The sequence below is a fragment of the Molothrus aeneus genome, chromosome 5 (genome assembly GCF_037042795.1).
Source record: "Molothrus aeneus isolate 106 chromosome 5, BPBGC_Maene_1.0, whole genome shotgun sequence".
In the NCBI taxonomy this organism is placed as follows: Eukaryota; Metazoa; Chordata; class Aves; order Passeriformes; family Icteridae; genus Molothrus; species Molothrus aeneus.
The window spans coordinates 7,239,600-7,257,461 of NC_089650.1; the positions used below are offsets into that span (position 1 = coordinate 7,239,600).

At 41.2% G+C, this 17,862-nt stretch overlaps 1 long non-coding RNA gene across 1 annotated transcript in view; it reads left to right on the forward strand.

The window, feature by feature from the left end:
- The first annotated feature begins 465 nt into the window (after positions 1–465).
- The window catches only part of LOC136557055 (uncharacterized), a 33,563-nt gene continuing 16,166 nt past the window's right edge, over positions 466–17,862 (forward strand). Inside the window, exons 1-2 of the long non-coding RNA XR_010783729.1 lie at positions 466–564; positions 12,748–12,819. This is a non-coding gene — a long non-coding RNA (uncharacterized lncRNA). The remainder of the gene's footprint in view (positions 565–12,747; positions 12,820–17,862) is intronic.

Genomic DNA, 17,862 nt, shown 5'->3' on the forward strand with positions numbered 1-17,862 from the left:
CCAGCTCTTGGGTGAAGTTGGATTTGATGTAAAGAATAACATTATGTAATCACATAGGAAAGTGCTGCTTAACCACCAAAATATATTTAAAATACTTTTCTGAGTAGATTTGTTGCTAATTATACTATATAAATTTAAGAGTGGAAACTTTGTTTCTCCGTCACCATGGCTTGCATGTCTAATATTTTGCACTGAGCTTTGGAGTGCAGCTGAAGTGCAGCTCTCCTTGTAAGTCTGTTTTTGATCTAATCCCATTTTCTAGTTAAACATTTCAAATGAAATATACTGAGCAAGAAAAAGTGGGCTACTTTGTTTGGGGTATTCTATAGGCAGAAGATTGCCTGAGGACTTCCTTGTTGACTGTACCTTATCTTGCTGTGTATCCACTAACAGATCAAGTTGAAGTGTGGGTACCTCGAGCTCTGTTTAATTTTCTTTTTCTTTTTTTTTTTTTTTCATCTCCAAGTACATGGATTAGAGCTATAAAGATGTTGGTCTAAGTCACAAGAGTTTTGGAGACCGGAAATGCTTGATTTTAGTAGTTGAATTTAAAGTTATCTGAAGGTAAATATTTCTTATCTAGATGGTGTGTAAATTGTGTATTCATCTGATTTCCTTTCCTTACTGGCTATCATTTTCCTTTGGTGAGTGGTTCATTTGGCTTCCTAAGCAGAACTAGACAAACTTCTAAATCACTCCAAGCTTTCAGTGAGCTGTGTCACCTTTCTTTTTTTATTTTCTTTAATCATTCTTTCCATGCTTCCGGAACGAGGTATTGTGAAAGATTTCCTATCATCTTCTGTGTGCCTGTCTCAAACTTCATACCTCAATATCCAGTGTGTTTGATATTCAGCTACCTTCTCTCTAATATTGCATGCAGGGGGGGGTTGGGATTCCCAACATGACTGCAAATTTCACCTTTCCAATGACATGTTGTGTTGGATTAAAAGGTGCAAACACTTGTGAATGTTTGTACCTTTTGGAATGGAATTGTGGATGCTGGAGTTACGTGCCCTTACCACTCTGGGTACCTGTAACCTCCTGCTGGAAATTCTTACTCAGGTTTCCCAAAGATAATACCTTGCTAGAATTCTCTAATAAATGGCTATTGTGTGTTGCTAAATAGTTTGTGTAGAGCCCAAAGCTGAATAAATTCCAGTGATAGTCCCAGTTTTCAAAAAGGATGTATGTGATGGATACTGTAATTTTATGGGCTTTTTTGCAAGTACCATATGTGGACATTTGTTCTAATACCAAGTAATTATAGCAATAAATAGCATTAATAGATTAGTTAATCTAATGCTTTCTACTCTGAGAAGTCATTTGGAAAAAATTTCACCTTTCCTCTATACCATTATCGCTCCACAACACACCATTATCAGCAAATACCTGATAAAATATCCCTACATGCTTGCTGTTGTGAAAGAAATTAATATTTATACTTTTATTGCTGCAAGCATTGCCTGCCAGAGTGTGTGGATGTCTCAGTTTTCCATATGTCTTGGCATTTTTAACTATTTTGCTACTGTGGATGCAAATCCTGTCTTTAGCTTAGCATTGTTCTGCCTTGTGGGAAACAGGGAGTTGTACCCATTGAGTTGAAAGCAGGGTTTGACTCCTGGAATTTCTGTTCCCAGTGGTGCCATGTGGGCAAAATGGAAACCAGCCTGACTCCTGTCAGTGTCCAGGTGAACTTTTCTCAGCTTGGCAAAGCATCAGTCCTGTGTTGCACAACAGATTGGAATGAGGAAGGATTGATGCACTAATGTCTCTAGATTGATTGTATACTTTAAGGTCATACAATTAATTTTTTTTTTTTTAAAAAGGATATTCTCCCAGAAGCACTAACAGGATCTTCTTACAATCCCTACCTGGTCCCTGCATGTGCAAACCTGGTGGTTCTGCATTTATCCCAGCAAGTCCTGTGTGGAGACATTTGTTTGCATCCCAAATCTTGATGTCCTTCCAGACCTATTAAATTAAGAGCTGGCATGGTCTTCTTTGAATACCCAAATGAGAGATGCAGGAAGGAGGTGGAAGTTTGGTACCATCCACATACATCTCAAATAATTTAAAAGCAAATTTGGAGGGATTATAGCAGTAAAGAGTGTAGGTGCAGTCCTGAAGTCACATGCAAATATCACTGCTTTATAGATCTCTCTTAAAACTCTGACCATGCTGAAGTATTAATTTACTGGCTGAGAAGCTTTGAAAAACCTCAATTTCCATGTCAGCTACATGAAAAAAAATAGGGTCTTGTCCTCTGGTTCTGTGGCCTTTTGTACTATTTTTTCTACATGTTATGGATGGTCTCCACTGCTGCATGACCTTCCTGAGCAGGAATATTGATGCACTTCCAGTTAGGCTGAGGTAGTGATTCACTTTTTGGTGGCATTTATGCAGCCTCCCCTGCCAAAGTTGTGCAGCTGCTTTGCATTTCATCTCGGGAGTAGCGTTTCCTTGAAACCAGTCTTGAGGAATCCAGTGTGTAACTTGGAGAGGGGGAGGGTATCCTCAATTTCATTAAAATTATATCCAGGACTTCTGTGGAGGAAAAGTCTTGGAGAAAGGGAAGAAGCCAGCATGCTATTAATGAAACATTAGATTCCTTGCAGAACACCACTTTCCTTGCAAGGCAAACCCCAAAAAGCGGAAGAAGTCCTTCTTGAGTTTCTGATTTCTGTGGCCCTTTGAGCTGATTTGCAGCACTGAGAAAAGGTGCCAATATCTTTGTATTGTTTGGCAGAGAAAAGATTACCTTGTAAGTCATCTTGTCTGGCTATGGCCTGGCACTGGATCATGACCAGGTTGATGGCAGCCTGACAGTTTTAAAAGAATATGTTGGCATTTTATGAAAAGGGAAGTTATTACACTTGAAAGGAAGTAAAAACAAAACCAGAAAACCTACCCTTGTCAGTTTTATGGCAGAGAGGCTGTAAAAATTCTGGCATGTTACTTCAGCCAATCCCTGCAACAAATTACTGAACTAAATTGATTACAAAATCAAAAGATGGATTTACATAAGCATTTGTGTTTTAGTTACCCTGCTCTTAAAATGTGTCAGAGACTCAAAAGAGTCAACCCCATGCCCCTTATAGTTAAAATTAGTTTACAGCCTACATTTAGATGTGTAGCAGCAAGAAGGGAGCATGGAAAGAAAAGAAGAGCATGGGAAGGGATGAGACCTCCTGGGTCACTGGCTCCAATCCCTCCCAGTCTCAGGAAACCACATTGTCTTACCCTCTTTCAGGCTGTGTTATGGTCTTCTGAAATTCTGTTAGATAATACAAAAGATGGGGAGTTAAATTTACAGATTTGTCCCAGCTCAGTATAGTTTTTGTCTGTCTCTGTTGACTGCAGGACTGGACCCACGCTGAGACTTATCACAAGTTTCTGCTGGTGGGCTCTGTTTCACTGCAGGAGATGTGCCAGGGAGCTGGGGACTGTGGAGACAAAGGCAGCAGCATTTGTGAGTGAGCAAAGTGTGAAGAGCAAGGAGGATTCAGGGTAGCTCTTCCAGCAACCAGGAAGAGCATAAACTTGGAAAATAATGTTTCCAAACATTATCATTTCTCTTTCTGTTCCCAAGCTGCTGTCAGACTAGTGCAGCAGATCACTTCACCCTGCGAAAGCCTAATCTGCAGTGCAGCCTAGGGTGGGCCAAGGAGGTTTGGGTGCTGTGGACAGGCTGAACAGATGCCTGAGGAGCCACATGCTGTGCCAGCTGGGTGGCATTCCGTTCCCATGCTAGCTCAGGTATTCCTGTGCTCTGCACTACAGGTCCCTGGAAACTCTTCCTCATGCCATCCTTCAAAACCCTTTACTGAGTATCTTCATGCTCTTGAGGGTGTTCCCTGTGTAAGTGAGGGCTGCAAAGAAGGCTTGCTTGGTGAGGGCCGTGGCCTCAAAAGAGTTATTTTGCTTTGTCAGTCAGAACTGCAAACTGCAACTGCATGACTTTAGCTCCAGAGAGGGCTGCATGGAGTTCCTAGCATTACAGCATGTTTTCAGTCAGGCCACGTAGCCAAAGAAAACGATGAAACCAGACTTCTTCTTGTGGTCAGAAAGAAACAAACAATTTGTTTTGATTGAAGGCTCACTGCTGTAGAGAGACCTGGAGTTCTGAGCAGCTGCACAGGAGTTACAGAGATATGGGCTGGTGGTTGACAGCACAACTTACCTCTGTCACAGCTGAGCCCATGGCACGACAAGGGGATGGAGAGCTGAGAGACACAGAGAGAGCTGAGAGCAAGGCCTGGATTGAGAGACACAGAGAGAGCTGTCACTGAGCTGGAGAGCTGAGAGCAAAGCTTGGAGCTGAGACACAGAGTTGTCACTTCTGTCAAGGGGGCTCTTGGCCAAAGTGATCTGCTTTTCTTAATGCCAGTCGAGATTTCTGTGTACCGAATGCAATTGCCTGAGTAGATGCAAATAATCTGGGGGGAATTTTCTGCAGGAGTTCTGGCTCCTGTGTTGGGAAGGAGCATCCTGATGGTGGGAGCTTTGGGTCAGTGACATGTGCTATTACACCTGCCTGGGGCCAGAGAATCTATCACTTATGGCTCCATCCCTACAGTGCCTGTATCTCCTGGGCAATGCAGCCTTGTGTGCTGAGGCTGGCAGCTTTTTGTTTTTCTTCAGCTCAATGCAATTCTTGCCCCATCACAGTTACTCAGCCCAAGTAGGTCCAATGTCTCCTGTTCAGATAAAACTGAACAAATTTGAATGTTATTTGAACAATATTTTGAATAATAATAATAATTGAATAAATATTTGAATATTTATTTGAACAATTTTTCTTTAGATACTGAAAACAAAGTTGGTTGGGTTTGGGATTGAACTCAATATAGGAAGCATGTTTTTGGTATGCTCAGATTCCTTCAAGGATTTTAGACCTTAAGACTCCTCCTAATATGTAGCTCCCAAACAGGTTTTTCCATGAGATAAGAATAAAACCTCTCTTTTCTGAGGTTTCAGAAAGTTTTCGGTCTTGTGCAAGTATAGCGGGAAAACCTAAATATTACCTAATATTTATTACTTATACTTACATTACTTAATTATTACCTATATTACTTATTTATTGGCTTTTTATTGAAAAATGTTTTGTCTAGAAAATGTGTTTGAGAAAAATGTGCTCAAATTTAGAGTCCACATTTCACCTTGAGGACATTGGATGCTGATGTTCAGACTTTGTCTTTTATTGTGGGTTTGTCGGGGAAAGTTTCCTAATTCCTATTTTACAGATGGGAAATTCAAAACACTTCTTAACAATTCAGGGATGTTCTTAAGATAAATATTTGAGGGAAAAAAAATAGCATGGTAATATAGAGTCACAGCTGACACATGGTGAGCACCCCAATGTCAATTGTCAAAATCTCTAGTTGCTTCATGAAAGCAAAGGTGAGTAGAAGAATCAGAGCTGCTACTTAAAAATTAGATTTGCATAAAGCTGTGTTGAAACTGCATCTTGAGGATTTGTGCAAAAGGAATTTCTGCAGATCTTGCTGTTAAGGAAATCTTGTGAGAAAATGTGGTAATTTTTGCTTTGAAGGCCTTGAGAAGAACTAAACCATGAACAAATGAAGTTTAGAGTCTGAGTTTCCTTTCAGAGCTCCGCCATCCACCAGCTGTCTGTCTGTAAGTCAGTCAGGCAGTTCTCTGTCTATCCCTGTGAATTTATGGGATGAAATATGGCCAAGACCAGCAAGAGCTGTGGATGAGGATGGGCATTGCCTGGCAGGGCCACCTTGCTGCTCCAGAAAGCCATCCAGAACACCATTTGAACATCAAGCTGTTCACATAGACGAGCTGGGACAACGCCACAGCTGCCCAAGATGAGCATGGGAAAGAAAATTATGATGATACAGAAGTGACTGGGTGTGCTGGCATTCCTTTCTTTTCAGGGTAAAGACATGTGAAAGGGCTTGTCACTGACAGAAAGACCCTCTCACATTCTATTGGGGTGAAACTTTCATCTTTCAAATAACACCACGAGTTGTATGTTTCAAGGTGTAATTTGTGCACATGTATTCTTACACCACAGGAATTCAGCATTGTCTCCTCACCCCACAGCCTCAGCAACTCAGAAATCTGCTGATTTATTTGGGCAAAGGGTTGGGGTTTTACTTATTTTTTAATTTTTAAAGCATGTGTCTGGTAAATTGCATTTCCTTCTAATGTTAAATTCTATGCAGGCTGAGATCCTTCTATTGTGCTTGATTAACTGAGACTCACAGATAAATCTTTAAAAGGAGAAGGTTTTCTAATTTCCATGGAGTGATTGCACTAGGGGATTAGGAATCTCATCTTGCACCTCTAAGCCTCTAAGCTCAAACTTTTAAGTTAGTGTAAGTGAAGCTAATCCTGAGAAAAATTGAAACTGAGGAAGAAAATAATAGTATTTCTAAGGAAAAAAAATGCAATATACAGTGGGGGAGTTTATCCATCTTTATTCAGCATGAAACCCTGTGTTGATTAGGGGCTTTGTGAAAAGTTGATTTTCCAGTTCAGCAAAACTTATAGAAAAAACTTTTGCTTCAGGTCAACTGCAGCTAGTTGCCCTCCCTTTCACTCATCAAAATGAAAAGCAAGTGTTCTCACTTCATTCAACCTTTTTGATCTAAAGCAGAGCTTTAAGGCAGAGCTTCTCCCAGAGCTTGGTCCTGTTCACTAGACTCAGGAGGATCCTTAATTTCTGTGGTTACAATGGCACTTGAGGTCACACATAACCAGGCCCCAAAACAAGGAACACAATCCAGGGTCCCAGCCCCTGGTGGATGTCCAACCAATGGAGTGTCATGGCTTGCAGAATAAATTTTCATCAGTCTCATGAGAGGAAGAGCTTCATTTTGTTTGAGATGGAGAGATGACAGGATGTTGATCTGTAGCTGATGGAAAGGGAAAGTGTCCCTGTGCTGGCACTGCTGGGACACTGCAAATCCTGTGGGCAGTTCTGGGCTCCCCAGTGCAGGAAAGACCTTGAGGGGCTGGAGCATGTCCAGAGAAGGGAATGGAGCTGGGAAGGGTCTGGAGCACCAGGAGCAGCTGAGGGAGATGGGGGGGGCTCAGCCTGAAGAAGAGGAGGCTCAGGGGGGACCTTCTGGCTCTCTGCAACTGCTGACAGGAGGGAGCAGCCAGATTGGGATTGGTCTGCTCTCCCAAATAACAGGAGAGAGGACATGAGGAAATGTGGGAACCCAGGAAATTCCTCTGGCTGCCCTGGAGGAGTCAAGTCCCTGCCCAGGGGGCTCAGAGACCTTGGCACAGAGCCCAAGACCCCTGTGCCTTTGATTTAGCCCTTGGAAAAAAACAATTACCAACCTTATGTGAAGAATTATGAGCCACGAAAGTTTAAGTAGTGAATTTATCACGGGGTGAAAAACAGATTTTTGGGGGTTTTTAGAATGGGGGTTCAGGGGGCAAGATGGAGGAATCTGCGTGTGTCCAGCCTTTCTCCTTCTTCTCCTTGGCCTCCATCTTCTGCTGTGATGCTTTTAGATTGGTTTAGAGTAGAAGCTCACTGTCTAACATAGGCAATAGGTATTGGAAAATAATTGTAAATATTGTACATGTAGTTTTTAGTATAAAAAGATAACACCACCCCGGGGGCAGGCAGAGAGTGCTTCTGACTGTCCTGCTGAGCAGACCTCAGCAGGCCAGGAGAAAGAATTTTATAGATAAGGGATAATAAACCACCTTGAGACTGAGAAATTAAAGAGTTCTGACTCCTCCTGCGACTGCCAGGCTGGGAAAAGAGACTTTCTAACCTACCTTGGGGTCACTGTGACCAGCTAGAGAACCCAAGAGGGAAATGGCCTCAAGCTGTGCCAGGGGAGGTTCAGTTGGCCATTTAGGAAAATTTCTTCATAGAAAAGGTTTTCAAACATTGCAAAAGGCTGGCTAGACAATAGTGAAGTCATAATCCCTGGACGTATTTAAAAGTCATGGATATGGTGCTTGGGGTCATGGTTTAGTGGTGGCCTTGGCAGTGTTTGGTTAACAATTGGTCTTGATGTTTTTAGAGATCTTCTCCAGCCCAAATAATTTTGTGATTTATAGAACAGAACATTGCCAAATAGCACTGAGATGCTGTATTAGCTTCTGAACTGGTAGGAAGCAGCAGTAGACTGGTTTGGCTGTTGGTGGAATAACTTTTCCACAGGGCCATAAATTGACAGGTTAATCACAGTGTTAAGGAGGGTTTATTTTTGCAGTAATAACTTTGGTTAATTTTATTATGTGTTTCACTTGTCAGTCCAGCAATCTTCAATGCAAAAAAGAGTGGCTTCAAAAATAAAAGGGAGAAGGGGCAGTGTATAAGAGTGTGTCAAGGAATACTTTGGAATACTTAGGCACTTAGGAATAGTGCCCTGCAGTGTCAGATCTTACAGAGCAGGCCAACCAACATTTTTATGGTCGTTTTTGAAAAACCTGCCTTCTGCAAGTTTGGGAAAGAGAGCTCTGCTCATCTTCATGGTGAAGCAGTGGTGTTGAGATGGCCTTGTCACATGCAGATCCTTTGCTCTAGATGCTTTGGGGTTTGATGTTGTGCCTGAGAAGGTATGAGCTCATAGCCTGACCTCATACCATCTGTGCAACAGATGAGTGTGTATGGCAAGGCTAATGGTTAAAAACCTGGCTCCACTTAGGTCAGTGGTATCAAGATCTTACCCATGATTGGAGGGGGAGGAAGAAAAAAGTGTCCAAAGATAGGTCTCCTAAATCACTGCTGGGAAAGCCTGTAGGCTTTAGAGCCTTGTTTATTTACCCCGCTGTCGTTTGGCTGATAGTGATTTGTGCTTGGCCCTTGGACAGAGGATTTGATCTTTATGTCTGTGTGTTTGTTGGTGCAGACTATTAATACATGTAACTGCTGAAAGATATGGAAGAAGTGCAGATCTTATTTCTAATCAAACTGTGAAAATTATAAACTTAGCTGGTATTGATCAGAATCCTGTTTGTCCATACTGTTCTGTAATGAAAGTAGCACAAGTATCAATCATGTTTATTGGTAAGTCTGGGTGTTCTGTTTGCTGCACCAGAACAGGTGATTAGGTTGTTTTCTTCTTAGCTGAATTGCCCTCTTTTTCTTTTTTGTTTTTTTCTTTATTTTCTTCTCTTTAAACACCCAACACCACATAGATCATCCCTGGATTTCTTTAACCCACAGAATACAATTTTTCTGCCCTCACTGAAATGTTAAAAGTCTGTGGACTGGAACATGGCTGGGTGGAGCACTATTCAGTTTCCAGCCTAAAATACAGTCCCTGACAGATTAAACCCAGCTGTTGCACAGGTGCACTGAGGCTGTGCTGCAAGGAAGTTTGCCCACTTATAAACTTCTGCCTGTGTGCGTCATTAAACCAAGATATTTTTGGATCTCAACTATATACTTTTTGTTTTTTTGATTAGGCAAGGCAAGTGGTCTTCATTAAAGCCACAGACAGCAGAATGGTTTCATCTAAATTCTCCCCTGTAATTGCAGAAAGACAAACACAAGTCTCATAATGCTCCAGTTCTTCCCCATCCAGCTCATTCAGCCATTTCTATAATTGGGAGTAAAGCCCACAGAATCTTAATTGTTTGTCCAATCTGACACTTCAGCATCCAGCCTGCACTGAAATAGTGCAGAAGTACATGGAGTTACATTTTATAGATTTTTCTCGCTGACTCTGAAAGAGCTGTGATATCCCAGTAGGAATATAGTAAAGGCTCTAGAGAGCCAGTCCTATGTGGAGCAGGTCAGGGAGCTGGTGGGGCTCAGGGTGGAGAAAAGGAGTCTCAGGGGAACCTTCTGGCTCTCCACAGCTCCCTGACAGGAGGGTGCAGCTAGGGGTGTCAGCCTCTTTTCTCAGGGAACAAGGGACAAGACAAAAGGAAATAGCTTCAATCTGTGCCAGGGAAGGTTCATCTTGGACATCAGGAGGAATTTCTTCACTAAAAGGGTGGCCAGGCATTGGCAGGGACTGTGCAGGGGGATTGCTGAGTCCCCATCCCTGGAGGTGTCCAAGGAATGCCTGGATGTGGCACTCAGTGCTCTGCTCTGGGTGACAAGGTGGGGATCAGTCACAGGCTGGACTCAGTGGCCTTGGAGGTCTTTTCCAACCTGAATGGATCTGTGATTCTATGGAATGGCCCAGGGAGTAAATGTAGTAGAAAAGTTGCTTTGAAGGAGTAGCATGGTGTATTTATATGAGTGAATTCGTGTGCAGACCCAGACTTCTCTTGCCTTTGCAGAATTCTGTAAATAATGTGCAATAAACAACTGCTCTGCAGGCAGGAAAATGTGACCACAGTGTGTAACTTACCCATGCTGGCTGCTGGGGGAGCCCCAGGTAGTGACAATCCATTTGTTCCTACTGATTCCAGCTGCAGGTGTGACTGATAGGCAAGGGGAAGAAAAACCAATTAGTCCCCACATGTTTTTGTTTCATAAAGACAATTCTCCTAATGTGTGCAGCCAGTAATGATGGGGATAATTGTAATCTTTGCCATAACCTTTCCTGGCTTGAAGACAAAGCTTGTCACTTGCAATGACCCTTCCTCAGATGACAGGTCTGAAGGCAAAAAGTTTAGCACTTCCATAATGACTGAGAAAGGAGGGAGGTTGCAATTTTATGCAACTCTTTCCATACCACAATGTGCTGCCTTTCTGGTTCTTGACTTGCTCTTGAACGGGACAGGAGGAAAAACAACATGTCTCTGCACAGGAATCCCCTTGAAATTTTGTATTTTACTTTAAATACTTCTCTTGGTGCTTCTCCTGGCCAGAGGTTCAGTCTGCACTCCTCTTTCTTATAGCTACTGACATATGCATTGTCATTGTGTTTCTCTGATGGGATTTTTTTATCTCAATCCCAAAGCCTCCTGTATCAGTGAGGTCTGCAATTTAATTATGTGTTTTGGAAGAAAGCATTTCCTCTGTGTTTTTGATCTTATTATCTGATCATCGCATTAGATCTACATTTGTACTGTATTTGGAAGCAGGCTGCCCTTGTAAGTTTGACTTCAATGGGCTCCAAACAGAAGATTACCATGCTGATTCAATTACTGCATGCTGCAGATTGCTGCAGGTCCTGAATGCTCAAGAACATTTTGCAGTTCCTGAAATGTCTACTTCCAAGCTGAAAATGGCAACGCAGCAAGGCATTGGCAATAACATTTCAACCCAAAATTGCACCTAAGTCTTCAAGCTGCCATTGTCTGAAGTGGATTTTGGTGCAGAAATCCCATCTGGTAATTTATATTCTTGCAGGAAAAGTCACCATGAGGAATTGAATGCTTCAAAAGAATCGAGGCTTCTATTACTTTTAATTCAAAAATAAATGCTTTAAATGGGGTTTTGAAGCAGGAGCTCACTGATGGGTCACTCCTCTCCTTGAAGGCTTGAGGCCTGATTAGGCTCAGGCTCTGAAATTGTGCACATAGCTGATACAGCAAATAATGGGGTTGTGATTATTGGCTTCAAACACATCCAGCTGATCCCTGATGTTTCTGAGGTGGACATCAGCAAACATGGAACTTGGACTGTGTAGAACCTTCACTTTTGCTGTGAAGAGGCTTTCAAGAGCCTTTTATTTTAAGGATGTTTCACTTGTTTACCAAGGTTTGCTTTCTTGTGTTTCCATTTTAAAATAGACTAATGTATGTTTTTTAGCTCTTGTTACATTTATGTTTATTTTATTTCACTGTTTGCATAAATCCATTCAGTCTTATTTCTGAGAATACAAACTCTTTTACCTCTCCTCAGTTGATATGTGGTTGAATATCTATTGTCCCCTTCATAGGGGACTGCAGAATTGAATTTTGATCCAGTCCCACAGCTGACATTCTGCTATGGGCTGTGGATAATAATGTGAAATCTAAAAAGTAGATGAAAACTATTGTAAGAACATGTTTGTTATGGTTACTGCATTGTGCAGTAGATTTCACTGTATGAGGAAGCTGCTGTCAAGGTGGAATGTATTTTGAACTTGAATTCTTCAGAAAATAACCTATAGATAAAGCTGTGATAGCATCAGAAAAATTGAATTCATTGAATTTATTTTTGCAAATGAATGATAAAATCAATGCCATAGTTCTCATAGGGGTTTTTTTCATGTTTTCAATCAAATAAATTTGATTGAAAGATGATGTGGGTCACTCTAGCTTCCTTCTTCCTGGCTGATATTCTGCTGAGATGCATGTGACTTTTCACATGACTCCAGTCTCACTTTGGGCTCACCACAAATTCAAGAAAACAATTTTTTTTTTACTTATTTATGTTGTCCTCTAAATCACAGAATCATAAAACAATTCAACCTTAAAGATCATATAGTTCCAATCCCCTGCCATGGTGGGTATAAACATCTAGTGCCACTGTGGTAGGAAAAAAAATCAAAAAAAAGAAAAAAGCACAATTGTTCTGGGGTTTTTTTTTGTGAAAAGCTGCAAGGCCCAACACAGGTGATTGAATTATTGAATTCCCAGCATTCTGCCAGTACCTGAAGTGACATCCATGCTGACAGCAAAAAACTGTTCATTTCCGTTTGGTTTTTCCTCAGATACTCCTATGGGGAGAAAAAACTTATCTTCTCTAGTCCAAAAGCACTTGTGAACTGTTTTTGAAAGTTGATGGGAAATCCTCTTAGTCCTTTGGGATACAGGACAGAGAGCTCTTTCACATCTTTGGAACACCTGAGCTGGGAAGCCTGTGCTTGGCATCAAACAAGAATACTCCTACTTCTTTTTGTGTCTATGTGTTTGCAGGGCAGCTGAGAAGGGCTTCTGTCTTTCTGGGTGTGTGTGACTGAAGGAGAAAAGGGCAACTTGGAGTAAAAGGTAAGGAAGATATTATTTGCAATTTTTTATTTTACTTTAAGCTTATTTTTTTTAGTATGGTAAATGTAAAAATCCATACTCTGATCTGCAACTCACCATTTTCTATGATTTCCCTTATTTTTTGTATTTCCCTTGAGATCAACGGTATCAAACTTTTTAATATACCTTCATACTGAAGATTTTTTGTACAACAAATCATTTCTCTAGCAGCTATTTTCTGTGGGGATGATGGTAAAGCACATTCCAAGCCATTTGATTTAAAGTGCAGTGTCTGAGATTGCATTCCTTGTCACCATTGCTCAGTATGAGGTGCTCACCAGATTTTTTTGAATAATAGGTGAAGTTATTGTTTCAAAATGAGTTTGACAAACTCATTGAGTTTGGATAGATGATAAATATGTCCCAGTTTAAGCCAGCAATGAATTTATAGTGCTTTTAGAAGTCCCTGGACTTCTTTGTGTCAGGTACTGTTCCCAATTCTCCATCCAGCTGTGGAATTACCCTTCTGTCCTGACTTGTAAGGACCTCTGATATTCCAGTCCAGGCTTTCTCTTCAGCAGAACTTTCCAGTGGTGCAGGATTGTATGGTGGTTTTTCACTGTTGACAGAGGTCCACTAGGATGCAAACCACCAAACTCTCATTCTCACTGTGACCTGAACCAGGATTTAAACTGAAATCTCTGGAGGTGAAAAAACAGGATACTAACAAGTGATGGGAGAGCCTCACATAGCTTGGTTCAGATAAAAATCTTAATGTTTAGCTTTTCTGAAACCATTCTGGTCCAGAAAGCAGCATTTCAGTCCCATGAGAGTAGCTTGCCTTTTCTGACTTATTGCATAATAAGATTGGGACTCCATTTCTGAAACACCAACAAAACCACCTTTTTTTTTTTATTTTTCACAACAATTTTTACTAAAACCAGTGAGAAAAGACATGCATGCAAACATTAAAACAAAGAAATAAACATTAGGAAGGCCTCATGTTTTGCAATCTCAAACACTGGGTTTGTTTTCTGGAAAATAGTCTGGAAATGTTTCCTCTTACTTGAAATTTTGTTTTACCATAGTAGTAAGTGGGAGAAGCAAAACTGGTGGTTATGCCAGAGGGGTCTGGAAGAAGGGCTGGGTTTAAATAGACATTAGAAAAAGAAACTAATGGTAAGAACCTGAATCACTGGGACCAGAGTGCCTAGGAAATGGGTGTCAATTCTATCCCTGAACATGAGTGGCTAGATAAAAGTTTTGGAGAATTCAAAGATTTAGGGCTGCTCCTAGGATAGGAGTGTCCATTATAAATTGTCTGCAGGTGGCTTCCAGGTTTATGATTCTGCAATTAGTTGTCTTTAGGAACATTATTTCAAGATAATTAAAAGTAAAACCATCAGTTAGTTATGGTTACTGTAACACAGCATGGAAAAAAATCATTCACATTTCCCCAATAAAATAATTATGCTTTGAAGGTTCACCAATTCTCAAATCATGGCATCCTGGAAAACCAATAACATCTAAGTTTCAGTCCATCTTTGTGAATGCAGATTTCATTTTGATACAAATCATGCATAACAAATATCAACCCATCAACATCCACATTGTCCTATATAAGAGGATATACCCACCATCCCAATAAATACTAAGTTCCTCCTTTTCTTTCTAGTCACAAGCAATAAAATAGGATTTAATCTTAAAATAGTCTATTAGCTGTAGAGTCTAGCTCCTTCAGCAAATACTTTTAACAGCTATAAAATGTACTGCTATTACTGTTGTCTTTATGTGAAAACATCATACTGAAAAATCCCTATATCTTAAAGATCACTCCTAATTTACTTTATTTGGGCATAGCTTAGCAAAGACTTCCCTGTTAAAATCATAGCAGCCTTTGCTTGCTGGGGCTTCATTTTGGTCTTCCAGAAAACCTTTGCACAAAGCACTTGGGAGATGCTAATTGACTAGTAACTATATCCTGAAATTGCTGTTCTGATTTTAACCCCAAAAGAGTGGTTTATTTTGCATCCTGAAATGAATAGGGTGTTTTCACTTCCCTTATTCTTGATACTCAAAAGTTTAAATATGTGTGGGAGAGACATGCAGAGGAAGAACTGATGATGTGAGAAGGGGCAGATACAACTACTGGAAACAGTGGTTCCAGTAGATGAGACCCACTCAGATAATAAAAATGTGAGTCAGCTCTCACTCATGTGCTAACAGAGAAGTCAAATTTTCTCTAACCAACTGTTTTTAAATTTTCTACATAAACACAATGATGCATCAGGATATGTCTAAAAATAGTTCCTCCTCCCATGAGGGAAATATCCACAAACCCTGCACAAAACCACTTGTGCTTCTCAAACACAACTACTGGGCTGTGAGGCTGTGGGTGAGTGAACGGGCTTGGTTAAAAAGAGTTTCAATCAAACTTTAGTTAAAGATAAGAAAAAAAAATTACAGAATGTCTGTTCTGAAGGGAAGCAATGAGCTGAATGTGCTGCCATAGTTCCTCCATTGAACATGGGTTTGTCAAATCTCACACTGCTCATTGGTGTGATGAGCTTCTCTGAGTTTCTCCTATTTTTGCTAGTTTATGCAAGTGCTGTGTCCTTCTTAGCAGAGCTTTTTGCCTTCCCAAAAACTATTAAAAGTGCCCCTCATCCAAGCTGCATAGTTTGATACAGAAGTTTAATTCAGCTGAATTGGCATATGGCAAAAAAGGTAACTAGAGCTGTTAGTTTTGCTGTGGTCAGCTCGAGTAGGAGCTGGCTGAAAGGGCAAGATAATATTTGAATGGGATGTAGGGAAAGTGGTGTTACACTGGAAAGCAGGAAACAAGTTCATTTTTACATTTCTGCTTTTGCTTTTTAGAAATCAGCTCATAAACCTGTATTGATCTGCTATCAGATCAACCTGTATCTATCTGCTACCTGTGATCTTTAAGATATAGGGATTTTTTTCAGTATATTTTCACCTGAAGATTAATACACTTGAGAATTTTGTTGCATCAGACAAGTTATTACAGAATCATAAACCTGGAAGCCACCTGAAGACAATTTATAATGCACACTCCTTTCCTAGGATCAGCTTAAAACTTTTATCTGCTCTTATATTGAGCTGCTGCTGTGTAGCTTGGTGAGAGAAGAGATGTTCTGACTGTCCTCTCTTTCTGTTGCAATGTTGGCTGGGACTGGTTGAAGTGCACACAGGTGATGATGCTGCTGTTGGGGAATGTGTGCCCAGGGGTTTTAGGCTTGGCTCTGGAGCTGGGCACACACGTGGGAGACACAAGGATGGAGAGGATGTGGCAGGGCAGCAGTGAGGTCTGTCATGGTGTGGAAACCCTGCTTTCTGAGAATCACTGGAGTCAGTGGCAGGCTTTGTGCTCTCCTCTAGAGGAGTTCCTTCTGAGGAGCATCAGGATGTCAAAATCATGGAGTCACAGAAGGGTTTGGCTTGGAAGCGACATTCAACTCTTCTCATCCCACCCCTTGCCATGGACAGGGGCACCTTCCAGGTTGCTCCCAGGCCCATCCACCCTGGCCTTGGGCACTTCCAGACATGGGGCAGCCACAGCTTCTCTGGGCACCCTGTGCCAGGGCCTGACCACCCTCACAGGGAAGAATTTTCTCCTAATGTCTAATCTAAGCCTACTGTCTTTCAGTTTGAAGCCGTTCCCCTTGTCCTGCTATTCCAGGCCCTTGTCAATAGTTTCTCTCCATCTTCGTACCAGGCTCCCTTCAGGCCACAATGAGGTCACCCCTCAGCTTCTCTTCTGCAGGCTGAAAAAGCCGAATTCTCTCAGCCTTTCCTCACAGCAGAGCTGCTCCATCCCTCTGGTCATCTTGGTGCCTCCTCTGGACTTGCTCCAGCAGCTCCATGTCCTTCCTGTGCTGGGACCCCGGGCTGGAGGCAGCTCTGCAGGTGGGGTCTCACCCAAGGGTACCACCTGCCCCTGAGTGACATAAACCACCCTGTAAATGATAGAGGTTGCTCTAAGCCTGACACAAGGAGCTCAGCTGACATAGTCTCACTGAAAATTATGTCTCAGAAGAGCTGTGGTCTTTTACACCTGCTCAAAACCTGCCTTGTGAGCTCCACAGCGCCAGGCATCCGTCCTGCAGCTGTCTCACACACAGACCTGGGTGAAAGCCCAGTGTTTCTGGGCTTTCATAAATCCAGATGTCAAAGTTCCATCTTGGATTCCTCTTGAGTCTTGGGAAGCTGTATTCTTAAGAGGGTTAGTTCAGTACTCTGCAAAAATGAGTTATTGTGGTCTAAATTAAGTAAAAATAGGCATCAGTTCTGGATTTTCAAATGTCTTCTGAAAAGACATAATCCTGCTCCCATTTAAGCCACTATTGGGATTGAGGTGGACTAGAGTTAGATACAAAAAAAATGAAATCCCATCAGAAATCCCATCCTAATTAGAGAAGAAGAGTTAGGGGTGTCAATGTGGTGCATTCTTGAAAAGAAATAAAAACCAAAGGAGAGTTAGGGGTGTCAATGTGGTGCATCATTGAAAAGAAATAAAAACCAAAGGAACCCATTTGAAGTATGACTTCCATAAATCCTGTCATGTTATGCAAAGAGGTGTTTCAGAGATATGTACAGTTCCTAAAAAGATAACTTCAGCTTTAAAATTTGAAAGATTAACAGTAATCTTTTACAAGTTAAAAAAAATTCTGGCTGGGCTTTTCAAAGCAGTTCTAAATTTTAAATATAAAATAGTAAGTGTTGCATGGGTTGTATTTTGCCTTAATCCTCAAGTGCATAATCCTGAAATAAATTTTGAGCTAAGTCCCCTGTGACCAGAAATATTCCTTTAAACTCTAGGGACTGAGCCAGCTATAGTTTCATTTTATGCCAACTAGCCAGATGTATTTTAAAGAAATAAAATTCTATTCTAAGAAAAATAAATTCAAAACTCTTTACCATAGAGTCTAAAAAATAAAGCTGAAAACCAACATAGACTTTATTTCCACAACAGCTTAGAATAAATATGAACAAAATCTGTGTCACGTGGGATCAGAACTGATGTTTGTGCATTGCAGGGGC